The following is a 10,790-nucleotide window of genomic DNA, read 5'->3' as shown; positions in this document are numbered from 1 at the left end:
TTCTAAGCATAACCAATTTTCCTTTCCAAAAGTGAGAATCAAATTATGTACCTTGTGTCTGGCAGTCAAACACCTTAACCATTATACCAACCTCCAGTCTTTAGCTGTATATATTCATTTTCATTCATTTCCTTTCTTTTTTTCTTTTATATCTATCACTTTACATTTTCTTTTTCTGTCTTTTACCCTTTTACCAATAGAACTCTTTTTCCATTTAACTTCTTTGCAGTTTATTCCTTCTTCATCACTTATTTCAGAACCTTCTTCTATACTCTATTATTTTTCTCAGCCAATTTTCTTCTATTTCTACTACTTCTAAAATTTTCTTCTCTATTTTCATTTTTTTCTCTTTCTTTTTTCTTTTTACTTACTGTTATTTTCATTTTTGCAATCTATCCATAATTGTCCATGTTTGTTGCATTTATAATATTTCAATTAACATTTTTTGCACCATGTCCCATTTCCTCACAAATATAGCACATTCTTTTGTCACAATTACTTATCAAATGTCCTTCTTTTCCACAAAAAATGTTTTAGGTTGTCACCAGTATTTTACAACATCCGTATTCCTTTTCACATTCATTATGCTTTGTGTGTGTGTATATATATATATATATATATATATATATATATATATATATATATATATATATATATAATTTCTGTTTTAAACATAATATTACAATCCCAGCCACCAGTCAATAAACTCCTTTTGTCATAAACATTTGCAATGTCCAGTAATTCTTTACATAAACCTTTCAAATGTCCTTTCAAAGTCCCTTTTTCTACCTCTGCTCAGAATTGTACATGAATCTTCTTTTTTGTTTCCCTGTTAAATGCTTTTATAACATAAAGATTCCATGAGTGACAGACTTTTTTTTTACATATTCTCCAAAAAATGTTTCCATTGAAAAACAGTCTCAAATATAATATCACAAAATGCCCTTAATAAGAATAAATGCTCTTACCTCCTTTTGCACCCAAAACAGCTATTACATTTTCCCAAACTTCATACCTGTCCATTTCTTTGTCTTCTTTACTTTGAATCCTAACCATGTACTTCTGTTTTTTCATTTTCTTTTGCATTCTTTTCTGCTGCAACACTTTTGCCTTCTTTTACTTTCTCTGCATATGTTTTCTTTTTCATCTCACCACTATTCTTCAGGGTTGTCTCTGCATCCTCCTTTCGTATTTTCTTCATAATGTCCCCCCCAGGAAATATCTCCTTCATTTTCTGGCTCATTCTGTACTAAAGGCATTATAAGAGATCTTGGGACACAGGTTGACAGCAACCTCTCCTTCGACCACCACATTGCCACTGTGGTCAGAAAGTCTTTCTATGTGTCACATCTCATTACCAAGGGTTTTGCATCCAGGAAGAAAGAAGTCATCATCTCTCTCTACTCTTTCCTCATTAGGCCAATCATTGAGTATAATGCCCCATTTGGCATGTACCTCATTAGACACATGCAACAGCTGGAAAGGCCACAAAAGTACCTCACAAAGAGGATCCTGGGCCAAATACACGTCCTACATGGACAGACTCAGAAAACTCCATCTATTCTCTGTCTCATATCATCTAGTAAGAAGCGATCTCTGATTAACTTACAAAGCCATGTCTGACCCAGCTCTGCCAGAAATGCTACATTTAAAGAAATCCCAATCCGTCCACACCACACGCTCCAGAGACCTTACCCTCATTACCACAATCAATAGAACATGCTGGAGGGACAGGTTCATAACCCAGAGACTGCCCATGATCTGGAATAGACTTCCCATACATGTCAAGCAGAGCATCTCACCACCCCTCTTCAAGAGAAATCTTGATGAGTGGATGGGAAATAGAAAATTCACCCTGGGGATCACTCCAGTTTTTCAACTTGATAGAGACACTGGGAACTAATGTCAGGCAGCACAATGCCAGGGCACTTCTATGGGCTAGGCTTGTAAAGGCTCCAGGGTCATTAGCCTAATACACATCTATGAACCTATGAACCATTTCTTTATGTAAATTATCCCAAAACTCTCCCGACTGGAGGGTAGTAATTATTTATCCATCATTTACTGAATCATCTGTGATGCCTGTGCACTGGCCCACTTATCAAGGAGCCTCAATCCTCACCACTAACACCAGAGCACACAGAGATCACAGTCAGTCTTGTGCTGGTTTCTCCCTTTCTCTCCAGATCCCCAACAAGACTTCCCACTGGCATAGCTATAGGGTCCGGATCTCAGTCTAGTGGGCAAGCTAAAACCTCCAGCACCCTCTCTGTCTAACCAGTGCTTTGTGTCCCTGCCCAAGTAGCTGACATACACATGCACACACTTTGAGATAAGGGTTATATTACAACCACACATACACTCCTGGGGAAAGCTGGCACAGGTTCTCCAGCTGTGCCCTTTTTACCCAGACTATAAGGTAGAAATCACTGCCACTACCCACTAATATTCATCAGCTACTAAAAAGGCCCTTATCAAAGGGTGTCCAATTCTACTGTGCAATATTATTATCCAAATGGTAAGTGCAACCGAACAGTCAAGGCTTATTTGGAGTGGCTTGGACAGAATCACTATATACATGCAATGTACTCTAGAGCATAAATTATCTCTACACAAAACATCCACAGTTGAAGGTTGAAAAATATTTAATAATAAATAATAAAAACACAAGACAATACTTCTTACTACACAGTGCTAGTCAAGAGTTCAGAGATCACAGGAAAATGCTTAAACTAATACAGTAGAATAGGTATGACAACAACACAGAAAAACAGTCTAATCGTCCTATTTTCTAGCTATTTCTAAGAGAAACACTAAAGTCTAAGATCCCACTTACATACAGAACACATGCAGATACTGGTTAGTTGGATGTTCTCAAGACAAATGCCAAATGCTCTCTGATTCTCTCTCTTTAAATTGATAATACAGTGCTGCTTCACATTACATCATTCTTAACAATTTTCTGTTTCCCCAGGCTAACAGAAACTCAGAGGTTAATAGCCCTTTTGATCTTGCAGCTGGTCAGGACGCCAGAGCAATAAAAGAAATTATACATGCAAATTCTGGCCATTAACTCTGGTCTCAAAACAATAGAAAGAATTCCTTCATTTAGACTTCTCAGCTCCAAGTTTTGAGATTAAACAATTACACAATGCTTGACTTATCAGCTTTCCTACAGCAGAGTGCACTGTTGTTACATTTTTGCAGTTCCACATTTAACACCATTTTTCCCACTTAAGAGAACAAGCCTGTGGCTTATATTAATATTTATAAATGACAGGATTATCTACAAAATTCTAGGCTGGCAGCCTTCACCTATCTTCACATATCTTCCCCCTGGAGAACTCAAGCTAGTTTTTCAAGTGACCCTTCAGAAACATTGCTTGAGAGGGTCAGGTATATCTGAGTATACCTTACCCCATTCCCTGCATTGAGAGCCCATCTGCATTGGTATTGCTAATCCCACTGCTGTGCTGCACTGACATATAATATGCTTGCAACCTTAGGCTCCATCTTAGCAACCTGGCATTTTCCTAGCTGGCTCTGTGTAACCATGTTAGGGGATTCCGCTGTGAATTTTCTTCCATACAGATAAGGTTGAAGTTTCTACAGTACCCACACTATGGCTAGACATTCCTTTTTTACAGCTGCATAGCATTCCTCCCTGGGTTGGAGCCTATGACTGAGATAAACCACTGGGTGCTCTTCTCCCTCTGAAGAAATCTAGCTAAGTGCAGCCTCCACCCCAAGATTTGAGGCATCCAACTGCACAACAAATTATTTGCTGTAATCTGGACTGACTAACACAGGGGGTCCTACCAAAGCTTCTTTAAGCTTCTGGAATGCTTACTCACATGGTTGGATCCACACTACCTTATCTGGGCTGTTTTTCCTTGTCAAGTCTGTGAGGGGAGCAGCTATGGTAGTATAACTGAGGATGAACTTTCTGTAGTACCCTGCTGACCCTAATAATGCCCTCATCTGATTTTTGGTAACAGGTACAGGCCAGGCCTGAATGGCTTCTATTTTGGCAAGTTGTGGCCTGATATTGCCACTCCCCACATTATGTCCAAGGTAGGAGATCTCTGCCATACCCAACTGACATTTGCTGGGCTTAATGGTCAACTCTGCCCCCTGTAGTCTGCCCAGCACCTCTGTGACACATGTTGAAGGTGCTTTTGCCAGGAATGGCTGTAGATGGCAATATCATCTAGGTAAGCAAGGGCAAACACTCCTGCTCCTGCCAGGATATGATCTACCAACCTCAGTAAAGTCACTGGGCATTTTTCATCCCAAAGGGCATCTTTGTGAACTCATACAAGCCAGGAGGAGTCATAAAGGCTGACTTCTCTCTAGTACTGGGAGTCAAGGGCACCTGCCAGTCACCCTTGGTATGATCAATGCTTGTAATATACGTAGCCCCACCCAGCTGCTCTAGGGCCTCATCTGTCCTAAACATGGGGTACACATCTGACTCTGTGTGACTATTTCATTTCCGGTAGTCCACACAGAACCTGGTGCTGCCATCTTTCTTTGGCATCAGCACCACTGGGGAGGCCCAGGGACTGTTGGACCCTTGAATTACCCTTAGTTCCAACATTTCCTGTATCTCCTCCCTCAGAGTCTGTTTGACTATCTCAGGCACCCTATAAGGGGACTGCCTAATAATAAGCCTTTGGGGTCCTGTATCCACCAGGTGCTGCAATAGGTGGGTGCACCCTGGTTTCCCAGTGAACATGTCCCTAAACTCCTATAACACTGCTCAGATTTCCTGAAGCTGGGTAGGGGATAGCTGCTGATACATTGCTACCCCTTCCACTGAGGTGTCAGCCTGAGCCTCACTGAGGAGTTCAGTCACCAGATCTCCCACAGACTCCTCCTGAAACCCACTGCAATTATTCAGCACAAGAGCCTTCCTATCATGGTAAGGTTTCATCATGTTAACATGGCCTCAAAACAATAGAAAGAATTCCTTCATTTAGACATCTCGGCTCCGAGTTTTAACATCAAACAATTACACAATGCTTGACTTATTAGCTTTCCTACAGCAGAGTGCACTGTTGTTACATGTTTACAGTTCCACATTTAACACCAATTTTTCTATTTAAGAGAGAAAGACTATGGCTTATATTAATATTTATTAATGACAGAATTATCTACAAAATTCTACCTGGCTAGGCTGGCAACCTTCATCTATCTTCACATCATCTCCATCAAACAAGTTTCTGTGAAACAGTTCCTCAGAATCCTGCACACATTCTCTGGCCTAAGTGTTCATAGGTTCATAGGTAGGTACTAGGCTATCGGCTCTGGGGCCTATACAAGCCCAGCCAAAAAGGTACGCTGGCTTTTGCCACCCAAGAAAATTATTTTCCTGTGCCACTGTCGAGCAGAGCCACAGAGGTGATCCCCAGGGTAAATTTCCTATTTCCCATCCAATCATCAATATTTTTCTTGAAGAGTGCTAATGAGGAGCTTTATTTGATATAGATAGGTAGTTTATTCCAGAGTATGGGAAGTCTCTGGGGCAGGAATCTATCCCTCCGGTATGTTCTGTTTATTGTGGTGACAAGGTTTAGGTCCCTAGAGCATGTAGCTCGGAGGGATTGGGATTTCTTTAAGTGGAGCATGTCCAACAGCTCTGGGTTTGACATAGCTTTGTATGTTAGGCAGAGATCACCTCTGAGTACTAAAAACTATTAAAAACCACAAATAAACAGTTTAATAAGCACTTTCGGAAAAGCTAGTACTTTTCCTTCATCAGACATTTTGAAAATCAATTAACTCACATTATATACCTTCAACCAACTTCAATTATAGTCAATTAATTTGAAAGTCAATTAAGTTAAATTAATCACATTACAAAAACTTTTAAACCTATACTACCATAAGATACCAGACACCCAAAATTCATAAAAGTATAGTTGAACCTCCTTTTAGACCAATTGTTGATGGACGAGGTTCCATCACTTATGGGTGTGCAAAATATGTGGATAGCATTTTAAAACCATTTTTTGCAAAAGAAACACAAATCTGCAAGGATTCCTGGAGTTTTTTAACTGAATTAAGTAAAATTCCTTTCCATTACGACTATACTTTTTTAACAATAGACGTTTAAGACCTTTACACGGTCATACCTCATAGTATAGGGTTGGAATGGGTTAGAGACTTTATGATGGAGAGGGAAGCAAATGAAAATACCACCTATCTAGTGGAAACTCTCCTTGACATAGTATTAACTAACAATTTTATGTGGTTTGAAGGGCAGATCTACCTCCATAAAACTGGGGTTGCCATGGGATCCCCATGTGGAGGTAGTTTTGCCAATTGTGTCATGGCTCATTGGGAAAATACTTTACTTTTCAACAATGTTTTATTTAAGAACAATGTCGCCTGGTACACTCGTTACCAGGACGACATGTTCTTTGTTTGGAATGGTCCCAGTGAGCTTGTTTCAGATTTTCAGCAAATAGTATATGCTCGACACAAAAACCAAGAACCAAAAGTGGACACGGTTGCAATAAAGGCTGTCTTCCAAAATCACAACACCTCCAATAACTCCACCAAAGTCTGCAGGATTCATAAAATGATAATTCCACCAATGGTAATCAAATAATAACTTTTATTCGACACAGACAGATGTACGCCAAAAAAATATATATAACTGGGTAATGAATGAAATACAATAAAGTCAATAATGCGATTTAGCGCTTTCGTCTCTTTGATTACCATTGGTGGAATTATCATTTTATGAATCCTGCAGACTTTGGTGGAGTTATTGGAGGTGTTGTGATTTTGGAAGACAGCCTTTATTGCAACCGTGTCCACTTTTGGTCCTTGTTTCAGAGTTTGTTACCACTATTTCAGCTATGACTGACTTCCTAGAATTCACTTCTAATTTTCAACAAGACCACATTAACTTTCTTGATGTCCATATTTATAAAGACACAGTGAGGTCTAGGTTTAAAAGCATCATCTATAGGAAATCTACATATTCAAATTCATTTCTTCATTTTACAAGCTGTCACCCTCACCATCAAAAGAGAGCGGTCATTAAGGGCCAGCTGATAAGGGCAGCTAGAATGTTTTCTGAAGAAATAGATTTCATTGATGAATGTGCCTTTTTGGAATCGATGTTTATTAAAAGGGGTTATCCTCCTTTTTTGGTAACAAAAATTTCAACCAAAGTGATTCTTAAGAGGCAGTCTGGACATTTCAAGCCACTTCTGCTTGAGTCTTCAGATGTTTATAATGAAGAAATTGGTAACATTAGTCACGACACCGTTACTTTGCCTACCCAAGATTTCCATACCAGTTTTTTATGCACATATAGTTTAGATAGCCCTTATATTAAGGAAATTCTCAAGAAAAATTTGGTTTTAATAATAGAAGATAGTAGATTGAACAAGCTTTTGGGTGATAAACCAAAAATTACTTATAGGAGGGGTCCTAACATTAAAGCTCTTTTGGAATGTCCAACTACGAGTAGAAAGATTAAGAATAACGGAATGTTTAAGTGTGGAGCTTGCCACCAGTGCAGGCAGCTACACATCGATAAACAAGTTAAAATTAGGAATAAGACTTATAAAATCCAAGGTAAATTTTCTTGTACAACTAAAGCTGTTGTCTATTCTGCTACTTGCCAAGATTGCACCGCGTTCTACATAGGGAAGACAGAAAGGCAACTAAAGCAGCGTATTTATGAACATCAATACGCTATAAAAAAGCAAGACACTACCAACGCACTTGCAAGACATCTAGTTGATTATCCAAACCATAATTTTAAATTTGCTATATTACATCAAGAATCGGTTAACCCCAGAGGCAGCTCATGGCAACTGGACTTGGAAATCCAAGAACATTTTTGGCAAATTAGGACAGTGGCTTTTGCCCCACCAGGTTTAAATGAGTTTGACTCTTTAAAATGTGTTTTAAAATTACTGGCCTTGAATAGATAACCAGATTTTAAATAATTCTTTCACGATTGCTAATGTAAGTTTCTATACAGTTGAAATAAGAATGTATTATACTGGAGTAATTTCAGTAGGTTATGTAATAACAACAGTATCCCTGTTTTATTATTGTGGGAATTAGTTTATGCTGTGTAAAAGTTTTCTGTCAACTTTGGTTTCTTGTTTACCCTTCAAACAATTTGAAGGGTACATGCAATGTTATTTCATTTTATGGTATCTTATGGTAGTATAGGTTTAAAAGTTTTTGTAATGTGATTAATTTAACTTAATTGACTTTCAAATTAATTGACTATAATTGAAGTTGGTTGAAGGTATATAATGTGAGTTAATTGATTTTCAAAATGTCTGATGAAGGAAAAGTACTAGCTTTTCCGAAAGCGCTTATTAAACTGTTTATGTTCGTTTTTACTTGCTGGCTCAGATTTCACCTGCTGTTTGTGGTTTTTAATCACTTCTGAGTAGGCAATATGTGACAGAGTAAAGCTGGAGATTTTTGAGAAGGTCTGCATAGGGCATCTGTTTGAGGCTGGTAATCCTCTTTGTGAGGTATTTCTGCGGCCTTTCCAGTTGTTGCAGATGTCTTGTGAGGTACATACCAAAAGGGGCGTTGTACTCTATAATGGGTTTAATGAGTGATGAGTAGAGGGGAACAATGACCTCTTTTTTTCTGGATGAGAAACCTTTTGTGATGAGGTGTGCCACGTAGAAGGATTTCCTGACTACTGTGGCGATGTGATTATCAAGGGAGAGACTACTGTCCACCTGTGTCCCAAGGTCTCTTATCACACTTTCGGTGTTAAGTATACTACCGCCTATGTTGTAGTTCATGGGTACAGAGTTTTTACCAAAGGGGATGACAATGCACATTTTGGCATTGAGCTTGAGGCCATGGCTTTGACACCAGGCATCTGTCTCAATGAGGCCCTTTTGTAGGATGTCCACATCATTAGGAGTTTCGATTATGGCTCCTAGTTTGCAGTCATCTGCAAACTTCGTTAGCCTAAGACCTTCTGTGTTAGCCTGTACTTCAGAGAAGTAAATACCAAACAGGAGAGGACCCAGGACTGAACCCTGTGGTACTCCACTTGTCACTGGTCTGACGTTGGATTTGGAGTCTGCTACTTTCACAGTGTGGGTTCTGTCAGTGAGCCAGTTGGCAACCCATCTTGTGAAATAGGGATTCATACCTAGTTTAGTGAGTTTATCTATAATTCCAGAGTGGGGGATGGTGTCAAAAGCCTTGGCAAGATCTAGATAGGCCTTGTGAACCACCTTACCCTTGTCTATGGCTTTGGTGACTGCTTCAAAGAAGTCTATCAGGTTTAGGAGACATGATCTGCATTTTACAAACCCGAACTGGGTGGGATCCAGAGTTTGGAGATTACCAATGTCTTTGTTTATAAGTTCCATGATGATATGTTCCATGGCCTTGCAGACCAGGCTCATCAGGCTAATGGGGTGGTATTTCCCAGGGTCCGTGGTGGCTCCCCCCTTGTGGAGTGGGATAACCATTGCTGTGCGCCATTCAGCAGGCACAAAGCCTGAGGTGAGGCTGTGATTGAGCATGGTACTTAGGTGGGGCGCCAGTTCGTTCTGTAGTTCATGTAGAATGCAGCCTGGGATGTTGTCTGGTCCCATGGATGCTGTGTTCTTGGCTTTGGAGAGTGTGGTTTTTACCTGTGCAGCCGTGATTACAGGAACTTTGTATTCTTCCGGTATAGAGATGGGCTCTTTAGGGGGTGAGAGGGGGGGGGTAAAGTTAGCACTGAACCTATCTGCCAGGATGTTGGCAATATCATTTGGGTAGTATATTTAGTGCCATTGTGCTGCAACACAGAGCAGATCTGAGTGTTGCCATTGAAATTCTTGACATAGCTATAGAATGTTTTGTGGTTGTCTTTAGAATCAGTGGCGATTTTGTTTTCATAACAGGGATCGCAGCTTCCTACTGAGGCTGACCAGGGAGCTCCTCCACTCGTGGGATTTTACTCTCTTTTGCAAGAGTTTCTTCCTCCTGCTGTACAGTTTGTTTATGGCAGGGGACCACCAGATTGGCTTCTTTTTTTTGGAGGATACCGTCTAGGTTCTGTTTTGGATAGCACGATCCATGCACTCATGTAAGTGCTTATAAAGTGAAATTGTGTTTGCTTTCTCTTTTTTTCTTTCACTACTCCATCACCTCCTTTTCTCTCCATCTGCTTCCCTGTTTCTCCAGACTACCTCTGCTCCTGGAATGGAAACAGGAAGTGCTCCTCAAAAATGCATCCCACTCACTACGGTAACAAGTAGGGGAAGTTCCCCAGTGCCCTGGCCAAATTTTCTCTAGTCGGTATGAATACCACTCAGGTGTCCCTTAAAAATAGACTATAGATAAAGCGGGAGTAACCTGGTCAACAATGTACAAATAAGTACATTTCTAAAATGCTATTTGTTTACCAATTGCAGTCATAATTAATATTTTATATGTGTCTTTGGTTTTCATGAAGCCTTACATTATGAAAACAACTTATTCAGCTGATGCCTTTGCAGCATTCTGCCCAGTCTTCCAATCAACTTTCAGATCCCTGCTATTCTTTTTTCTCTGACCTTGAACTTAATAGTCTGCTGGGCCTCAGCTTGCACAGTGCTCCTGCATTTCCTAATATTTCTAGCTTTCTATCTCACCCTACCCTGTTCTCACCAGTGACTCAATCAGGTAGTTATGTTTCCACTTAACTGTGTGAGTAATCTAACAGAATATTTTGTCCTACTGCTATTGAAGTTTTCTAAGCATGACATTGTAATAACATAATATGGCTACGTATTTCCATGCAAAGC

This window comes from Protopterus annectens, chromosome 17.part0 (genome assembly GCF_019279795.1).
Source record: "Protopterus annectens isolate FY-2018-M chromosome 17.part0, PAN1.0, whole genome shotgun sequence".
Lineage (NCBI taxonomy): Eukaryota > Metazoa > Chordata > Ceratodontiformes > Protopteridae > Protopterus > Protopterus annectens.
Note: the sequence above shows the minus strand (reverse complement) of the source record.